Below are 21,867 nucleotides of genomic sequence, written 5' to 3'. Positions count from 1 at the left end.
CATTGGAGGTCCTTGTTTGTTTGTTTGTTTGTTGTTGTTGTGGTTGCAATTTGGGTACACAGGATGTGCAGGATATACGGGTATACGGGGATATGTATGTGCAGATATCCATACACATGCGACTACTCGTGGAACAAAACGAGAACGAGGTGCACAGGAAGGCCGTTTAATATTTATTTTATCCATGTTGTCCCGATGAAGGACTGGCATTTTCCCCACCCAAAAAAGGGAGGGGAGGGGGTGGGGCTTTCAGGTGGCATTCGCCTATTGCAGGTGCGAAAATATGCTGCAAATGGAGGCAAGCAGATGTGGATGAATACACGAGATGTGAGTGCTTTCATGGTTGGATAATATAAAATAACGCCAAGTACGTCTTTCCAAAATATATCAACTCTTTTCAAATGGGTAACTTACATTTCCAGGCAGCTGCAAATAGTCATTTGATTGCCAGCAAATAATTAGAAAGGTATATCAAGTTGATTCACAGCTTAAACTTTAATATTGCAGAGCTGCTTTCATAAGTGTGTTGGCATATTTTGAAATATTCCAGGAAATTTATATGTATAATATTATATTTATATGCCATAAATGTAATGTACCTTTGAAAGTCTTTTTGGACCGTAAGAAAAAGTTAATTACCTTCGACTAGATGCAATTCGCAGATGATCTTAATTGAACTCGATGAAATGAACTCGAGAAAATGCAATGCGAAACTTTCGACACTTTTATATGCACTTTTTATTGCATTACAAATATTATTTGTTTTCTTTACCTTGTATGCCATATGAATTCTTTTAATATTTATATATTATACTTATAAATAAATTATGTGCATTGTTGAAGTCAGAGGTTTTTTGGCGATTTTGGTTACCAGTGCTAACTTATCATTATTCTAGATATAATTGTTCATTGATCATTTAGGAATTTAATGTCAATCCCAGTTTTCTTGTTGTCTCGTAACTGAAAAAATACATATTTCAAAATGATTTCTTCAAGTGAACTGCTGCTGCTGCATTGGTTGTTGCTGCTTGCAGTTTACACGTTTTGAAGTTAACAACTACAGCAACTGCCTATCGAGCGGCACCATCAATTGACCTTTCGCATTGGCCAGTCGTGCCCCTGCCACCACGCCCCCCCCCCCCTTCCCCCCCCGCCCCCCTTCATCGGGGATGCCAAGTGCTCCAAATAAAATGCGATGCCCAAAGGCAGCAGTCGCAAGGCGCAAGTTGCAAGTTGCAAGTTGCCGGGCCCCAAGTTGCAAGTCCAAGTCCAGGAGGCTTATCTTTTTAGCCGGCTGCCGACGTGCCGGGGAAAATCTTTGGGGGCTGGGAAAATGCACTGGTCCGGTCAGGTTTTCCCTCGATTTGCCGTTTTGAAGCAACGTTCCTCCAAAAAGGCTATAAAGTGCGCATAAATTTACGCGTGAAATCAATCTGGTAGGTTCGAAATTAACCAAAAACGGCATGGGAAAAACAACTGAAATACAAAGTTGGAAGTAATGAATACTCTACGCTATGAATTACACAGGAAAAGTACTTACAAAATATATGAAATTATATTATAATTTTAAATGAAATTTAACTAATATTTTAAACAACTAAACTAAGATACTTTGTAGCTATAAAAGTATCTTATTGCTGGTTGATTTTGTAAGTTACAAAAGTGTAAAAACAAAACTTAGTTTGATACTACTTTAAATGTATCTATACATATTTTATTGTATAACCTGCATGACCTTCTGGCAGAGTATAAATGACTGAGAGTTGAAGTGGCTATAGCTCGCCAGCAAATCGCATTTTAATAGCTGCCACGGTCAGCGTTTCCTTTGGCCCCTTAAGTGTGAAATTTAACCAGCTACCAGCTAACAGTTAACCAGGAACCAAGAAGCCAGTAACCAAGAAGACTCAACGCAAACCGAAGCTGAAAACGATCAGGAAAAATTAGGAAAACAAAGGAAAACCCTCTGCGTGGCTGTCAGTGCAGTGCAGTGCAGTGCAGTGGCTCATAATGACTTGATGCGGCCAAGCTGAAACTGATTTAATTATCGGATAGGAAATGCTATTTGGCCCTAGCTGTCGATATCATTAGATGCGGATAGCTTGTTCTATTGAGAGAGTTTATAAAGTGTGCAATAAGATGTACCATAAACTTATTACGGAACGTACATATTTATTTAAGTAACTTAAAAGAGCGCCAAATAACTTGTGTTAATGATTTAAGTAACTTAAAAGACCTCCAAATAACTTGTACTTTGTTATGTATAGCAAAAATTATGACTACAAAATGCAGACTACAGACTAATAATCCAAAATAATCATTTTAAGAGCAGAATAACCTGTGAATGCTTAATATTGAGTAATCACGTATTATATAGTGTTTGCTAGTTCTTAAGAATATTTCTCCACCCTGTGATGTACGGATTCTTCACTTAATAAATATTAATAAAAAAAATAAATAAAGGTAATCACGTACATATATTTGTTTTAAAATTAGTGCCTGTTATCTGCGGTTTTATTTGCCACATGATTTCTTCAAGGCTCTGCACGCGTTTTATTTTCCCGCACTACCTTAACCATCATTAATAACAATTAATTTGTATTTATGGCTGGGCATTCGTGGCGCCCAGGGTGCCCAGGGTGCCCACCGCGAAAATGCAATTGCACAAGTAAATCCTTGTAATCCCCACATTAGTCTCCCCTTTCCCCGCCTTTCCCCGCCTTTCTCCGCCTTTCTCCAGCAGCATCTTGTGCTCCCTTCGCGGTTCCCCTTTTCTATTTTGGCTGGCGTTTTATTTCTTTCTCTTTTCTTTGCTTTTCTTTTTGGTTTTTTCCCTTTTTTGGTCTTAGCAAATTACCTTCACGAGCCAAGCGAGGGGCTGCAAAAGTGGGTGGCAGGGGGTGACAAACCACATGCGATTACCCTGACAAGGTGGGCAGTGGGTGGTGGGCGGTGGGTGGTTCTAACAAATCGCTGAAAATATGCGATGCGTGTGTCGTTGGTTGTGGAAAATGGAGCTCGAAACTGCAACAAGCACCAAGGTAATGCATACCCAAAAACGCTACAGTAGCCACCACTTCAGTGCAACACTTCTTGCAACAGCAAGTATAAACAATTGAGCATGCCACCATATGTTCAACATACAAAATACCAACTAAACAAATAATATATATAAAATAATATATTATATATTATAATATATATTCACTGTACATATACATACGTTTAATATGGCCGCTTTAAAAAAAATCTTGGCACAAGGCGCCCCGGGCAGAAAAAGAAATAAAATAAAATGACGGCGGGCAAACAAGTAAAAATCGCATGCAATTTGAAGAAAAATATGCGAGAAGTAAACTTTTGAAACGACGCATTTTTCCAGCTTTTCCGACGCCCCGCCCCCGTCGCTTTTCCCCCCGCCCCTCCCCCTGGTTTTGTGAGGGGTTTGATGCTCATCATAGCCATGAAATGTGCAAGTGCGTTAGCCCCAAAACCAATTTTCAGTAATGACTGCATTTTGCCGTCGTCTCAGCTTTTCCACCCCCCCTCCCCCCCTGCTTCCCCGGGAAAGCCCCGCCCGAGAACGATGTTGTCGGTTTAAATGCACAAAAGCGCGCCAAAGGACATGCCAAGGACAAACGTTAGTTGAACCGGTTGGAAAAGCGGGGGAAAGCGGGGGAAAGCAAGAGGGGGGGGGGGGCAGTGGGGGAGGCGCCTTGCGTAATTTGCTGCGGCAATGGCGGCAAAACACATCGCAAAATGGCGACAGATCCAAAAGGGAGTCTACAGTGTGCCTCCCCCCGCCTCCTCCCCTGCCCCCTTGGCACTGCCACGCCCCCTTTGGGATCCCTTTTCGCCTTTGCGGGTTTTACAATTTTAAGATTTATTTACGTGCTTCGGGGAGTCTTCCAGCTCCCCCCTCCCCCTCCCCCGCGCCCTATTTTCATAGTGGGGGTGCGGATAAATGCATGCGTTTGTTGGCCGAGACGCGCCAAAAAGTTTTCCCTCCGCTTTTCCCGAACGAACGCCAGCTGCATACGAAATGCTTAGAGAAGATGGCAACCCTGCCGCCGCCGCCGCCGTCGCATTTCAACAGCCAGGGTTGGCATGTGCGTGTGTGCAAAAGTCAGCCTGTGACCTGTTTGTCCTCTAAAGTGAAATATTTTGCAGCAGGCGAAATGCAATTTTCTATGTGTGTGTTGTGTGGGCAGAACTTGGACAAAAACACCCCTCTGCGCGGATGGCGGGGAAAGCGGAAAATGCGAAATGCGAAAACTGCACGCGTGACACGCAGCGTACGATATGTATCGGTGCATAATATTAAAAGAATTAATAATATTAAACCAACGTTATGACTTCATTTTGTCACACTTTTGGTTATATGCGTATGTTCATTTCATACTAGAATGTAGAAAACGAACAGATGCAAATACAGATATCTCATATAATAAAAATACAGATATCTTATAAATTAAAAATACAGATATCTTATATAATAGAAATACAGATATCTTATATAATAACAATACAGATATCTTATATGTATAATACAAATACAGATATCTTATATAATACAAGTACAGATATCTTATATAATAAAAATACAGATATTCTATATAATACAAATACAGACATCTTATATATTAAAAATACAGATATCTTATATATTAATAATACAGATATCTTATATAATAAATAAGGTAATAATAGATGATTTAAAGTATTATCAGATGCCATCCCTATCGGCCTTATCCTGCGCAACTATCGGTTATTCGACCATTGCGTACGACGTAAGATGTCGCTGGAGCATCATTTAATGCGCCGCCAGTTGTCTTAGCAGCCGGCTTTAGTGGGTTAAGATGGGCTAAGATGGAGGGGGGTCCATTTCGGCCAGGGACGGCGGACTGATAGCAAAAGGGGAGCCGCAGACGTCACTGGCATATTTCATTTTCCAGCTCCTTTTTTGCCGCTTCATTTGACAGGGCAACGCAGGGGAACTCAGGGGGGAATTGAGAGGGGGGGGGGAATGGGGAGTGCAATGGGATCTACATCATAATCTTGCCCCCGCTGCCACGCCCCTGGCCACTGCTCTAAAAACGCAGAATGTATTTGAAATGTTTCAGCATTGATAAATAGTTTTGCGCTGTCCTGCGGGGATGCAGTCAGCATCACAGCTTTTCCGCTTTTCCCCTTTTCCCCTTCGTATTTTCCAGACCCCTTCCCCCCCTCACTTATGTGTGGGTTGGCTTTTCGAAATTAGGAAAATTAATGTGGGAAAATGCTGTGCCCCAAAGTGAAGCGAAAAAGGAGGCAACAAACGCATTTCATATATCATCGCAGCGAAAAACGAATGGCGGCTGGTGGGGGAATTTATTTCTCGCATTGATTTTCCACTGAGCTATTTCTTTTATTGAAATTTGCCGAAAGGAAACCAAATAAAATCATAAATTCTGCCCAGTTCGTTTTTCTCTCTTAGCTGGGCTCATATTTATGGCTGAGTTATTTTCATATTCGCAGCGTGAAGGCGGAAATGGTAACAAGAAATAACAGGAAGAATATTTTCCAATCGAAATTCTTGTTTTCTCTTTTCTTTTTCTGCTGAGCATAACTACCAACCAGCAGTTTTAATGTTTAAATGTTATATCTAGCTATAACTAAATATAAGTTAATTTTATTTGAAAATTAAGATAATATTATATATAAACACCTTTTTGTGTAAAGCTAACTAACTTACTTATCTTTCAAATTGAAGACGTATGTATAATTGTGTTCATGTTTTCATTCATTTCAGACTCAACAAGCCTTGTTTTTATTTTGAAGTCTCCCTGTTTTGAGGTCGATTATTGCCCCTTTTATTTGAGAGCCTTTTTTAAACCGCATTGCAGCTCATTATCATTTGACAGCTCACCTTTTTTTTTGCATCCACTGACCGCTTGTCATATCGAATCGAATAATAGCTCGCACCTCAACACCGATGGCCATAAAGCAGTTAAAAGCGGCGAAGGAAACGGAGTTACATGAAATGTGTCCAGTTGCTGTGGTGATGGTGGCTGTAAAAAAAATTGTAAGCAATTTGCACGCGAGGCGATAAAAATCATCTTAAACGCGCGATTAATGTCAATTTTATCAATAAAATTATAAATAAAGACATGAAAACGAGCCGAGTGCGAGATAAGCGCGAATGAAATGCGAACTCCAGTCACAACAACCAGACACTGAGACACCGCCACCAACAATAAACACAACAACAACAACAACAACACTGAGTGCCACACCAAGTGCAACAACAAATGCGATAACAACAACAACAGCAACAACAAACACAAACGCCAAAACAGCAGGCAAATTATGGAGTGTGTGGCACAGGCTCACGTTCCATGGGGCAGCATTCAAATGGCAATCAAAACGCACTACAAAGTACACTGCAAATTGTTTATTTTATTCTTAGTAACTGAAATTATAAAATACACATGACTATGATGAGGAAATATATATATATATATATATGTATATAGATATTATAGGTATGCTAATCCTGATTAATATATAATATTCATAAAGAAGTGCTGTATTTAAGATATTTCAAACGTTTGTAAATTGCAAACGAGCTTATGAAATATATACCCCTTAAAACTATACGATCCCTGTTAAGTGCCAGAAACAGAGACAGATTTCCAAGTTCCAACCAATCAGATATCGAAATACCCTTTGGGCAGGGTATGCGAAAATATACAAAAATAAAACGCAGCTGGGCCGGCTGCTGGCCTTAATCCTGGGGGAGATTAGCCCAGTGGTAAGGGGGGAAAGGGGGGTAAGGGGGGCAATTGATGCAAACGCGCAGCTGCCACATGCTCAACTCAACTTGGGTTAGTTTTTTTTTTGGTTTGGTTTGGTCCAGAAGCAGAATGCCAGTTGCATTGCGGGTGTTTAACAGTCGGGAAAAATGAGGGAAAGGGGAAAATGAGGGAAAGGAGAAGGGGAAAAGGAGGGGGGCTGCAAAAAGTGGTCGAGTAGAGAGAGAGCCCAAAGCGGCGATTTGGCTAAAATTTATTTAATTTCATTCAACATGCTTAGCACATTAAGAACAGTGGCTCCACTTGCAGTAACCACTCACCTTAAATGTTTGAGTTTCGAAAATGTATGCTATTTAACATGCAAGTATTTTTATTGATAAGTATTTTATTTATAAGCTTTAATGCTCTGTAAAATTCGAATTAAGTTCAAATAACTTGTTTAAACATTATTTGGTTAATTTCGCATTATTTTAGTGACTCTTTTGCCACTTTTGGCCACTGTGCGCCATGCGAGGCGTTCGCATTTCCCACGCCAACTGCCAAATGGGCGAGTTCAAAGCGTTTTGTGCACGGCCAAGATTCCGCTTCCAATTACACAAAAGATTGCTGAGAACTCACAAAAGCCGAACAGAATCCGAATCCGAGTCCCAGTCGAGAGCTGGAGTCGAAGACCAATTTTCCAGCGAAATGTGCAACGTGTCAGCTGAGTGGGAAAAACGAAACAAGAAGTGGCAAAACAGCAATTGTTTTTGGCGAAAATTGAAAACTGCTGCTCCAATTGCACACAGATGACGTCATCCTTGCGTCTCTCCAAAAACAAAACAAACATATTTATATATACATATATATGTATATATATATATGGGGAGAAAAAATAAAAGGCAGCCACTTGTTGCCAATTGAAAATTACACTCGCATGCCAAAATGCCTTTTTCCGATTCGTAATTTTCGCGATTTGCATAAACTGTGCGATTTTGGACTCAAATTATGCCTACCCCTTTTGTATTTTTTTCTAGTTTTTCTTTTTTTTTTATAGCTGTTTTTGTTGCTTATTTTTTCCTTTGTCGGCATGGCGTTTGTCGTCGTTGAAGCGCGCAAAATTTTCTTAATGAGCTACAAACAATGCTCGTAAAAAACGTCGAGCCCAAAAGCCGGTGCATATGGCCAAATTAATCGCCGAGGAGCATGCGATGCTAATTTGTTATTGTTATGGTTATTGGTGTAACTAGTTTGCTCGGAGTCAAAGGTAAAGTCTGCCAGCGATTCCAAATGCAATGCTACTGCTTGGATTTTTCATTTACAAAAAGTAGTAGTGAGTTTTCCTCAAATTGCATTGCATGGTGTGAAAAGGGAGATGAAATACTTTATATAATATTTTTAGCATATTAGGATATATTATAATTAAATCTATATATTCCATATATTGGTTTTATAAGTAATGCTTACAGAAATCCACACATGCAAATAGCTATAAGTAAAGTGCAATAAAATGTGAATAGAGCAATTAATCAAAACTCCCTTGAATGCAAACCCATGCAACTAAAACGCAAATGCATTTCTGGGCGGAGAAACCCTTTCGTGGCTGCCAATTGGCCACTCCACCCATTGAAATGGGGTTTCCTGCGCCGTGGCACAAACTCAAGCTCAACTGTAATTACACTTTACTAAATCAAAGTGATCCCCCCACCGATCGGGTTGACAATCGAAAATAACTAAAAAATCAAAGGCAGAAGCCAAAGATCAATGGAGCAAATGCCGCCATACTGTGTTCCAAGGTGCGATACCCCGAAACTAGTGGGCACGTCAACTGCCACAAGGAAATTGCAACTGGCAACTGGCAACTGGCGACTTGCAAAGGGCGACTTGCAACTTGCAACTTGCATCTCGCAATGTTCAGCAGCAAATTAAAAGCGATGCGCGGGGCGATGGGCGATGGGCTGGCATATTGAAATAAGATCAATATCGCGGTGAGCAGCGCGTAGTTGCGTTTAAAAATATAACTACGATTGTTCCTGCCACAGCAACGCGCAGCACAAGCGGCAGCAGCAACTTGCAACAACAGCAGCAGCAGCGGCAGCAACAACTGTCAAACAAGCAACAAGACATATTACGGGCGCGGGCAGAGAACTTGGCCCAGACATCGACCCTCGAGACTCATTTACAACTGACCAGCGAATGAAGGCGCTCAAGTATCTCAGTATCTCAGTATCCCAGCATCTGAGTGGCCGAGTATCTAAGTATCTATCCCCTGGTGTGTGTGTGTTCGTGTGTGTTTGTGTGTGTGTGTGCATTTGTGTGTGTCCAACACTTTGCGCCAAATCGATTGTCCTGCCTGGAACAGATGTTGAGCATGGGATCTGCCCAAGGTGTTCCTTCCGCCCATTTTCCAGCAATGTTGCGCTCTTTAAATGTGGCTAAATTGGGGCCAGAAATATCTGCACATTCTTATTTCATTTCATTTTATTTATTTACATTTTTCTATAAGATATTTAAATAAGATATGTCCAAAAACTGACTCTTCTTGAATTGGACCATTAAGTATTAAACATTGATTTCAAATTTTCAAAATCAGCACAAGCTACTTTTATATTGAAAACCCACTTAACTCAACGCAAAATGTAACTTCTAATGCATATACATTGACTAACTATGAGTAGTTACATAATTAATTTATATTGTTGCATTGTTATAATGCCTCTTTATATTTAAATGATTAATATATTCACAGAACATTTGGCTTGAAAGCCCCCAAAAGATCGGTACTTCCTTCTGATGTAAACTCAGTGGCTTGGGATCGTTGTTTTTTTTTTGTTTACTGAGTTTTGTGTTTTTTTCTTTTTCTTTTTTGTTTTTTTGTTTTTTTTTGTATTTTGGTTTGTTGGCTGTGTTTGCTGCCGCTTCAGAGGAAACCGCCGCCAACGCTGCTACCATAAAAACAATTGCTGTTGTTGTTGCTGCTGCTGCTGTTGTTGCTTTTGTTGCTGTTGTTGCTGTTGCTTTTGTTGTTGTTGTTGGTGGTGGTGGAGCTGCTGTTTTTGTTGGTACGCAATTTAAATGGAATTTCTGCTACTGGGCCCACGAACGCTGATCGCCATAAATAATCGCGCTGTGGCCGCAGCTTCAGTTCCTGCCTCAACTTTGGACTTCAGCCAGCAGGCAGCATCAATGGTGGCGGTGTCGCAGCAACAACTGCAACAACAGCACCAAACATTGCTGCAACAACAGCAGCAACAGCAACAGCAGCAACAACAACAACATGAACAACGAGCAACTGCAACGGCGACCGCATCTCAGATCGCGCGATAAGGTAATTGGACTATTATGTCAAAAAGTATTTGGCGTTTAAGAAATATGGCCTGGCATTTGACATTTCGGCAGCCAGTAGTCGCATCGTATGGATCGTATGGATCGTATGGATCGGTTGTAGTATAGTATAGCATGGTATATGTAGTATAGTATAGTGTATAGCATAGTGCCCCGTTCGCAACGCCGCCCCTTTCGGCAATTCGAACTGCAATTGCCACAGAACAAAAGGTGCACATTAAAAACTGTTTCGATATCGAGATTGCATTGATCACATGGAACACAAGGGTTAAGCAGGGGGGACAGTAAGGGGGGACAGTAAGGGGGGACAGTTAGGGGGACAGTAAGGGGGACAGCAAGGGGGACAGTTAGGGGAACGGAGAACGCATTGTCACCAGCAAAGTCGGTGGTTTTAAAGTGTTAAGGGGCATGCCCCGAACCCAGGCAATGATCAAAGCCAATGTGCGTGGTCATGTAATTGATTACGCTGCGATCTTGAATGGGTATCGCAATTGGGATCGGCATTGGCATTGGCATCGGCATCGGCATCGACATCTCGGTATCGGCATCGAAATGGAGGAGATGGAAATCGCAGAAGAGCTGAAGGGCTGAAGGCTTCCCATTCGGCATTAATCATTAAATCTGGAGAATGGTGCGATGATCAATGGAGTTCGATTGTTTAAAACTCTAATCGGTTTGCGCGGTGTGACGGTACTTATATGGTTTACTTATGTTTAAAGAACGCAGAACTAGACTATAAACGGGGTAAAAATATGTGTTTCTTTCAAGTTCTTATCAGTAATATTTAATATTTAGTTATCACTGAGGAAATTCCCATTTATGTTATCAACTCAGCTCTTGCACAAGATATCGCACGTGTATTTGGTTTATAAATAAATCCTATTGTTTATTAAAATTTGTTGTTATCTTAAGCAATCATATCGAAGCAGTCGTGGCCGAGTGGTTAAGGCGTCTGACTAGAAATCAGATTCCCTCTGGGAGCGTAGGTTCGAGTCCTACCGACTGCGTTAGTGAGCTTCATTTTTGCACAATCAAATAATTATATAATTATAAGAAATATGTACTTGTACATGTGCATAAGTGCATTCCACTGTTGTTGTCTACGAAAATAAATACAATTAAATACTGAGCTATTTTAATCTAGACATCTTAATATATAACTGAAAAATCCTTTCTTATAAAAAGCATAGCATTGGCTAAAGTGATGTTCGTTATTTGTACCCTTTTGCGTATAATTGTGGGGAATATGAGAGGCATTAAAATGCCTCGCCCGGCCATTTAATTAACCAGAGGCAAGAAGTCGAATGAGCCAAATTGAACATCCCCCAATGGCTCAGGGGTAAGGTTAAGGGGAATGTGCTCTATATGCTATATGCTATATGGGATATGGTATGGGATATGGAATGGGATATGGGATATGGTATATGGAATATGGGATATGGCTATGAGAACAAGATGAATTACCTTTTGCCACTGCACGTGAAACTGACACGCCAATGACTGTGTGTGTGTGTGAGTGTGTGTATACAAGTGTGTGTTGATGGGGGCCAGAGGGGTTAAGGGAGCTCTTCTGCTCGCCGTGCCACACATGGCTTTCAACACGTTTTTGGCCGCTTCTTCTGCCGCTTCTGCCACTTCTGCTGTTGCTGCCACTGCTGCTGTTGCTGCAACTTCTGCGTGACGACTGCAAACGACGACCGAATGATGGCTTAATTCATTTGCTCGCCCGGATCGCCCAAAATGCATTTTTAATTTAATTTCATGAGGGAAAGGAAATTAAATTGAATTATTTACTCTCTGGCTCGCAAAAAAACGGAGAACATCGCGGCAACGAATCCATTAAAATTAGTTTCAATATGGCCGTATGGAACGGAACGCTTTCGATTTGGATTAAGTGCAAGTGGATGGGTCTTTGGATCTGTGGATCTGCAGCCCCTTTCGGAAGTGCAAGTAACCCCCTGCCATTTTAATTGCCACCGGCTCAATTATGATAAATAGAAGTTGCTCCTGCTCTTGGCAAAGCCCAAGTTTTGCATAATATTTTCTTTTTCGCCGCCGCCGCGGATTATACGCAAATCGTCATTGTTGGCCCGGCTAATTTTCATATTTTTCCCCTTTTCGGTTTTTGCTCGTTTTCATGCATTTAATTGGATTTGGAGTTGGAGTTGGATAGTCGGAGTCTTTTAACAGACTGCGATTACATTCTAATTATGAAAAACTCTTAATAGCCGAATGATACAAGGCGGCATGGAAATGGACAAGAGGAACTTTGGGAGGCAGGTGGAAGAAAACGTCTTGGGACTGCGAATCAAAAATGGAAAAAGTCTCGTGGAAATTAAAGATCCAAGCATAATAATATAAATGTTTAAAGGGAATAAATGCATAAACATTTGATGATACATTTAATAGCCATTTAAAGCCAATTATAAATTAATATGCAATTCATTCATTTAGTTAATTACGTAATTTGCAAGCTTTATTTTTTTTTTGACGAATTTCCACATTTTATTTTTTTTTATGAATTTCCACATTGAGAGTTGTCAAAGTCGCGGCTAGTTTGCATATGCCGTAAGATAGCCGTGGCCATTTATGAACTCGACGTTTTCCTTTCAACCTGCGCTGGAAAACCACAATTGGCCGTTAGGAAAAGCCGTGTGTGTGTGTGTGTGTGTGCTTTATGTATTTGGTCAGCCTGACGTGTTGTTGCCCAAATGCGCATATCAAACATCAAACATCAAAATGTGCAACATTTCAACGTCTTTAGTCGCGACTTTAACTTCAACTTCAACTGCGACTTCCATCCACTCTGACTGCAAAGTTGTGTCAAAGTTTTGAATAACGCAACATTCTTGTCATGGCCAATGAAAAGTATTTGTTTGCCTATTTTTGGCCTAGGTTTTCCACTTTTTGAGCGGCCGCCAAAATGTTGCCGCAACATGTTGCCGGCGATCGCTTGTCTGAAACTCTGAAAAGTTGACAAATCAAAAATCAATAGTAAATAGTAAAATAGAAAAATGTATGCTTTTCAACGTGGAATACGTTATAGAATAGCTGGCAGAATTTTAGGGAATATTTTACAATATTAATATATTAATGATGTCTTATGTAAACAAGCGAAAAAGTACCAGTTACTTAAAGTAAGTTCTTGGCATCATTAATTGATATGTATAATAAGTAAATAGAAAAGCCTAATAAATCTGCAATTAATAATTTGCATTGGCATGCTGATTACGCTTAGTGTATGCGCACAGCGATTTCCAATTGCGCCATTTGACAGGCAGATAAAAAAGTTGAGAATTCGAACAATGGAGACGATGACAACGCAGCAGCAGCAGCAGCAACATCAACTGCTGCAACTGCAACTGCAGCAACTGTAACTGCAATGCGGACATCGATGTGCGTGCTTGACCAAAAAGCAAGAGTCAAAAGAAGAAATACAAAAAATGCCCACTCTGCTCAATTCCGCAGCTCGCTTTAATTGAAAGATGTCAATTTGCAAACGCACAAAGTGCGTTGCGCAACAGCAACAACAGCAGCAGCAAAAACAACAGCAACAGCAGCAACATCAGCTACAACAACTGCAGCGACTGCAAAACAACAACAACAACTGCACATAACAACTGCAGTGGGACACAAACAACGAGCTGGGCAAAAACAACAAACGCGGCGATCTGCGGGCTCCAAATAAATTTCAGCCAAATTGCCAACGTCAGCGACGCTATCAGCGGCATTTATCAGTTGGCTTTAAACTCTCAAGTACACAGATGAGCTTGAATGCACTGGGAGAAACGCAGACCACATGCTAAAACCAAAAGAAAAACTTGGAAGTAGTTTGAAAGTATCTGAACACTTTTTAAGATACTATACATGTTAGCACATAAGATACATGTTTGTTCCAAAGATATTTCTTTAAGCTAACGTATTAAAGCCTTAACAGAAACCTTAAAAACATTCTCAAGCTCCCAAATTGTTCTCAGTGCACTGGTGTGTGCGTGTGTTTTTGTTGTATAGGCTGCATGCTTTATCGCAATATTTAATTGGCAAAATATGCGTCTAAACGCACATAAATTGCATTGCTAACGCGTTTGCTGCGTCTCCCCTCTCGCTCCCCCATCCTATCGCCCTCTCGCTTGCTCTCGCACACGACATCATCTGTGGCAGCGTCTTCCTACACTCTTCTTCTTCTCCGTCTTCGTCTTCTTCTTCTTTGGGCACCGCACACCAATTACGTGCAACAACAACAGCCATATAAACAACAACAATTTCCACACGCAATGTCAAGGCATTTCACTCAACTGTTGCTGCTGTTGCAATCACAGTGGGCACTCGATAAAGGCAATAGTGAGAGCTGGTGCTCAGAATAATAGGGATCTATAGGTAAAAAGCTGTATTTGTATCTTTAACTTGGGGATGATTATATGACATTTTAAGAGGTAATAAATAAGGATCTATATTTATATCTGTAATAAAATCAGTCATATGTATAAATAAATAAAATAAATAAATATATATAAAATAAATTAACTCAAATGCTGTGCATAAAGATGCCCTATCGAGTGATCACTGTACTTCTTGACCAGGTTATTTCGCAGGTTTCCCGACCGTTTCTTTCACTGCTGCTGCTTTGACTACTGCTGCTCCTTCAGCAATTTTATCTGTTGCTGTTGCAGTTCCTGCTGCTTCTGCTGCTGTTGTTGCTGCAGCGGCAATTGCTGTGCGGCTTGCTGCAGCGACATCGGCTTGTATGAGACTTGCAACTCCTCGGTTGGAGGTGACGGCGATTCAAGAATTGCCGCACTAACCTGCCGCAAAATGTCACAATTCCGCAGGCACAGGCAGAAAGCGGGGCTTAAACAGGAAGAAATAAACTACAGCTATGATTAATAATAAATAAATATACAATTTTGCACGAAGATAGTTATGAGTTACATATGTAACTATATTACACATACTAAACCATAAATACATAGAAAACAACAGAAGTGGATTAAAATACTAATCGATGGTATAAGTTGAATACCAATAAAATTGGTACAAAATATGTAGCTTGATCCTCTCTTGATTTATATCAATAAAATTGGTAGCAAATACATAGCTTGATCCTTGCGTCATTTTGTGGGTAGTACTTACTATATTGTTGCAGTGCACCATTGCGTTGCACCACTGACCACTTAGAAGTCGAGGCCTGCTTTTGGCCTCTGCGGCTTTGCGGAACTTGCTAAATTGTGGCAAAGTTATGAGTCGCGCAGGAAACTCAAGCATCGATGGCTTATTTCTGGTTTATCGCTGTTCTCAGTTCGATTGATAAGTGGCAAGTACTGTGAGCTCTCGCTTTAAGCAACCTTGAATGTGCCGAAAGATGTTTATATAAACTTTATATGTGCGCATACATATATAACATCTCGCTGGCTGAACTTGCTACGAAAACTTTTAACCAGCACAACGACCTTCGGTTAAAGTTGCGGAAAATCCCCCTTCTTTCATTCATCGTCTCTGTGTGTGTGTGTCTGTGTGTGTGTATGTGTGTGTGTGTGGGTGGGTGGGAAAACTTTGTCTTAAAGTTCAAACTGGAGCAAAAACTATTTGCCCCAAATGCGGCGGCCACAATGCATTCCTCCTTCTCAGATCTCAGTGGCAAAGCACATAGATACCCACCTCTATGTGCATTTGCAAGGGGTACATAGTATAAAGCATGCACTCGGAATCCGGAGTCTGTAGTCTGCAGTCTGAGTATGTATATAACTCTTTTTTATTTGAATGCCAGCGCACTGCCAGGCATCGCACAGTGGTCCACTGCCTGCTGATAAGGACATCAAAATACCTATTACTCCCAACCAATTAATGCTACAACAATTGGTACTTATTGCATTTGCATCAGCTATGGAAACAATGCGCAAAACGTAGAAATAAATGCATTCAATTGTATATACTTTGAAATAATAAGGAAATTATGAAATTGAATAATATTCCATTTGAAATGGTAATAAAAGTTATATCGTAGCTCTGTTATTTATTGCATATGATAGTTAACTATTATTACTACTATTTTAAACAGTTTTTAACTAAACTTTGAGACATTTGCAGACAATGTTCCGCAGCGACGTCGCAGCTGTTTTCGCGCGCAACTTGAGCAACGTCCTTGGCCATTCTCCTGCTTGCACTTAAGCCTTTCGCACCCACCACCACCCACCACCCACTTCCGCCGCCCAACTTTTCCTCTTTTCCCTGCTGCAGCAGCCGCTGTTGCTGTTGTTGCTGCTGTTGCTGTTGTTATTGTTGTTGGCTTGTCTGGCGTTGTCTGCAAAGTTTTCCATATTTTTAGTGCCAGCGAACGGGAGTGCGAGCGAGAGGGCAGCTGCGGGCGTGAGCGAGAGCGGGACAGACAGATCGAGTTTTCCAGTTTCCCACTTTGCAATAAGTTTCAAACTTAAATAAGGATAATAAAATGCTGTCGACTGCAGCAGCTTCCTGTGACTCTCTCTCTTTATGTGTGTGTGTGTGTGTGGATGTCTCATTTGTTCGCCTAGGTACTCGCCGCCCACCGCCCACCACCCACTACCCCTACCCCCCTGCCCCACCCCCTAAGCCAACGTCCTTGGGTTTGTCTGCTCGCTGTCTGCCATTCCTGCGAAGCAACAACAACGAGCGCCAGCGCCGGAGAATGAAGAACAAGGACTTTTCCCAGCAACCTTGCCATTGCCACTCCCACCAACCACCGCCGCCCACCAACGCCCGCCGACACGCCCCCCCCCCCTTTCTCGCCGGATGATTCACTCTTGAACAACTTTTTAACATAATGAAATCAAATAAAATGTAGGTGGAAAGCTGATGCAGCCAAAGACACCGCACATAAACGTTCATATATACGTATGTATGTATGTGTATGTTTAAATATATGTATTTGCCATATAAATATGGGTAACGACTTGTGCGAGTGCGGGGGGAATAACAAAATATATATATATATATTCCGGTTGTCTGCGGCTTTAGCTGCTTACTCTGTGGAACACTTTCGCTTTTCGCCGGAGCAGCGGAAAATAATGCAGTCGCAGCTACGGATACAGATACAGCTACGGCTACGGATACAGATACAGATACTGATAAAGATGCAGATACGTTTATTCCGGTGTCGCCACCTCAAAAGCGATTTAATGGCGGTCATGTGCTTGTGCATTCATTACCTTTGCCAGGATCCTTATTTAATGTCTAGCTTTTTTTTTAAAAGGAATTGATTTATAAAATGATTACCACATATGTACATATAGTGCTTCTCTATCAAATGAACTGCTTTTTTGTATATCTTTTTTATAATTTATTTCCCTTAAAGTCTTGCAACATGAATATATTCGACCCTCGCCAAAAAGGCTTGCGAACTGCGAGGGGAAAATCTTTGTTTTCCGACTGCAAGGCAAGTTGGCCCTCCGGTCGTATACTTGATTTCCGTACATGTGAACATTTCCAGTTCGCCGTCGCTTGTCCTGCTGCATGACTTCAATTGAGCCCGAATACAAAAGAGACCCCGTTTTTGAGTTCATTTCGATGCGGCTCTGTCCAATTTAATCTCGTCCCTCTGTGCGCTGCAATTTAAATATTTTCTAACCATTTGCCCATCCCGATTGCAAAACGTAAATTAGTAAAACAAAAAAAAGAAATGAGTGAACTGAAAGATGGAGCGATGTGGCATGGGGAATCCTGCTGCTCATTTTGGCAAACAGCCGCTGGCAGCTGTCTCAGTTTTTCATTGCTTTCCCCCGCTTTTCCCGCTTTTCCCCGCTTTTCCCGCTGCTCACCCCTCTGTATCTTGCCATCATTTTGGATGCGACACAATGACAATTGCAGTGCAACTGTTACAGTTGCCCCACCTCCACCTCCACCTGCAGACCCCATTTTCATTTCAACCACGCCGACTGGCTCATTTGTGTATGATTTTCTGCTTCAAATGAACTCGTCTTTGCCATTTATCAGCCGATTTTCTTTCGATGAGGTGCTGTGGTTTTTCTGCATATTTTGTGTGATTTTTGCAAGGTAAGGAAATGCATTTAATAAGATAGCAACTATATGATGTATATGTATAAGTATATAACAATATATATTTTCTTAAACAAAATTACCTTTGAGTTTGTTGTAATCAGAATCTATACTTTAATAAATAATATGTGTCACATATTAGAATCTTTATTTTAATAAATAATATGTGTCACATATTAGAATCTTTACTTTAATAAATAATATATGTCACATTTTCTAAATATTTCCTATTTTAAATTCTTGGCTTTTAAGCACATGGAATTACATCCTCGTTTCAGAATCCTTCACTTTCTCGCTTCCAGTTGCGTGCGTCTCGTTTTAAGCTGGACTTGGCCACCATCCTGTGACCCCTGCCACGCCCCCTCCAGCGAGCCCGCCCCCCGACCTGCTGCACCGCCCACCGCCCACTCATCCTGCGCTTCATTTCGTGCGCTGTCGTCCATCAGTGAAATAAAAATGTCACTCCCATTGCAATCCATCACGTGACAAATGTCCCTCCACCGCTTCCCCCTGCCTCTCTCCCCCCCTCTCTGCTTCCTCCTCCTCTTCGGGCGTAATAGTGCCGAAAAAAGGAGCAGTGCCAGGATAGGAGGGTACACGTGAAAAAATAGTTACCTATTAGATTTGTAATCTACAAGAATTGAGAAGCTAAAAAAAGTCGTATAAGCTTCTGGTTTCCTATGTCTTATATTAATTAGCTCATTATTAAGTAGATAACTTAGTTATCCAGCAGCTTAATAAGAATATATAAAGACACTTTTTTTCCAGTGCAGTGGGCGGTGTGGGAGTGGCAGGCGGCCAAAAGCCAAAGCCAAGCCCAGCGAATGACGTGACATGGCGAAAAACTTTCGGTTCGCCAGCAACACGCAGTGGGCGTGCGGCAGGGGGCGTGGCACACACACACACACACTCTGCTTTGGTTTTTTACACATTTTATTTTACCCATTTACTCGCAATTTTTTTCCCTGTGTTCTTCAGTCTTTGCTGGTCTGTTATTTTTATGCGCCTTAGTCTGAGTTTGTCTTTCGCCTCGTTCATTTTCCTCCTTTTCCTTTCTTTTTTTTGTTTTTTGTAGATTGCATCCAAAATTTATATTGTGTGTATGTGTGTGTGTGCATGCGGATGGTGGGTGTGTGTGGGTGGGTTTTTTTGGGTGGTTGGGCGGTGCAGGTCTTGGCCAAAATGGCCGCTGCAAGTCGATTATTTATAAGCACTGACAGCGTCGCGTCAACTTGATGATAAACTATGTTTGCCGCGGCGTCCTAATTGAAAATAATGTTAGTCTTGCCACCCCCCGCTTCCCGCCCCCCATTTCACTTGCCCACCCAAAAATGCACTCGAAATATTTTCGAATTTGTGTTGCAATTAGTTGTAAAGTTGCCATGAAGTTGAATGCATAAGTTAACTTATATATACAATGAACAGAGCCTATATTTGCTTATGAATATATATTTTTCAATTGCAACTATTGTCTAGTTTTTACATGGCGATATAATATCTAAATATTCTATGTTCGCAACATTACTCGTTATTTAAGTAATTATATATGCATTTTAGCCGTGTGATTGCGAAAACTTCTGGACGCGCAGAAGTCGCAGGAGGCTGTAGGCGCACTGGACGTATACGCAATGTCACGTAGGCGGTGGGCGGGGCCTTCGAGGGGGTGGCATGGGTTGGTACAGGCTAAAACGTGGTGGTAAATACGAAAAAAAAAAGGAAAATAACAAAAAAAAAAAATGGCGCAGCCCCCGAAAAATTGCAATCAAGTGCAAAATTGCCGACGTAAACGATGGCCAAAAAAGGAAAAGTACAACAAAAAAAAAGGAATTTTATATCGCCAAGGGAGGGAGTGGGTGCCGAGAGGGGGGTGGGTGGAAAAATCGAAACTGGCAAGGAGCAAGAAAAGTCGCAGGGCGGGAGGTGAAAAGCGAAGGAAAACTGCAGCCAGCAGCTGCCAGGACACGTACATCCAACAAGCGTTTGGAGAAGCCTGACGCTGATGGAGTCAGGAGCCAAAAACGATGTTTGTCCCACTCCCCCCTCTCCCCTCTTTATGCCCCTATTTGGCCGCCACCCCGACGTGCCACCCCCCCTCCCCGCTGACTGCGTTTTTACTTCACTTGGCATTTTTTTTTGTGTGTGTTGTTTTTTGCGCCAAGCCCGTCGTAAAAACAAACTGAACTGAAAAGCAGCCCAAGGAAGCAGCCAAAAGGAAAGCAGGCTCCCCCCCTCCACACGCCCCCCTGCAGTTGCATCTCCTGGGAAATTCCGATAGATGAGGGGGCAGGGGAGGGGAAGGGGCAGGATGGTTGAGGCCCAAGGAGCTCCTCCAGCGAAAGGCCAAGGAAGCAACGGAATTAAGTGTTTCACAGCGAGACTTTCCCATGCCCTCGCTTTTCACTGCGTTCGATTTTCTTTCGGGGCTGGAAAACCGATGAAAAGCGCGATGAAAACTTGCAAGATTGAACAAAAATAATAAGATATTATTATTTTTACATTACAATTAAGAAACAAACAACCAGACATACAAAAATTATGAGTATTTTTAAATACAAATATTGAAAAGCAGCTATATATTTACATTGAAATACAGAAACTTAAAATTACAGAGTAAAATCAAAGAACACTATATTGATGTCATTTCATAGATTAATTCCGTTTTCGAAGACCAGCTTCCTTATTAGCCACATTAACCCTTTATGGCCTGCGTGACTTTCAGGGTAGCGTACACACACAGAAAAACAGGCAGAAATTCCATTAATTTTTGTCCTTCTTATCGCTCGTTGGCTCACGGGATCGCCGATGAAGGGGGTGGTGGGTTGGGGAGATGGGGAGTTGAGGAGGCCGTCTGCCCGGCATCACCGATTTTTCCGCTTTTCCCGCCCACTTTCCGTCCACTGCAATCTTTCGTTTTCAGGGTTCCCTGCGTGCCGCAGTGCTGCAGCTTTGGCTTAGCAGCGTCACGTGCTGCAGCGCAAACTTAACGCATTTCCGTGCCCAAGGAGCCGCACCACCCACCACCCACCACCCACCAAGGCATCTAGCCACCCATCAAACCACTCAACCACCCAGCAGAAAAGGGGGCGGCGGCGGGAGGGGGCGTGCTCAAGGGCCTTATTGATGGCAGCAGCGACATGGCTGCGAAAATTTATTGAAGCGTTAAGTTGCTGCCTTCGGAGACTCCGTTTAGTTTTCCCCCAAAATCACTCCGATTTTCCATTGCTACCAATCGGCCCTCCGCTGTCCCCCTCCCTCCCCCACCACTTGGCAGGTATGAAATGCTCTTTTGCATGACCCCCGACCCCCGACCTCCGACACTCGCCACTGCAGCCCCAGCAATCGAGTGGTTTTCACTGTACACTTGTCCAGCTGTTGGTCAATACACGAAAACTGCATTACGACTGTGTAATTCCATTTAATTAGTTGCCCCAACAATGCGGCAGCAGAGATAGGAAACTAAAAGGGCAGCGCAAAAGTGTGGAACGAATCGAAACTAAAAGGATCCTTGGATCCTTGGAGAACTGAGCTGAAGAATACAGATCCAAAGTTTCTACGATGCACGAACTTAAAATAACTAAAATACATACTAAAATACATAGAAATGCATAGTAACAAAACCAGAAATTAAAGCTGCAGTTTCAGGTATTTATATTATATTAAATTCTATATTATAAATACAGATTTTCTTAAATGGATTGAGTGTTTTTCAAAATAGAATACCAACACT

At 41.8% G+C, this 21,867-nt stretch overlaps 1 non-coding gene across 1 annotated transcript; it reads left to right on the top strand.

Annotated features, from left to right (window-relative positions):
* The first annotated feature begins 11,037 nt into the window (after window positions 1-11,037).
* Trnas-aga lies at window positions 11,038-11,119 on the top strand. The gene has a single exon. It is a non-coding gene; the product is annotated as a tRNA-Ser (tRNA).
* Window positions 11,120-21,867: the final 10,748 nt, after the last annotated feature.

This window comes from Drosophila teissieri, chromosome X, assembly GCF_016746235.2.
Source record: "Drosophila teissieri strain GT53w chromosome X, Prin_Dtei_1.1, whole genome shotgun sequence".
In the NCBI taxonomy this organism is placed as follows: domain Eukaryota; kingdom Metazoa; phylum Arthropoda; class Insecta; order Diptera; family Drosophilidae; genus Drosophila; species Drosophila teissieri.
This window is presented reverse-complemented; position numbering and strand designations above follow the sequence as displayed.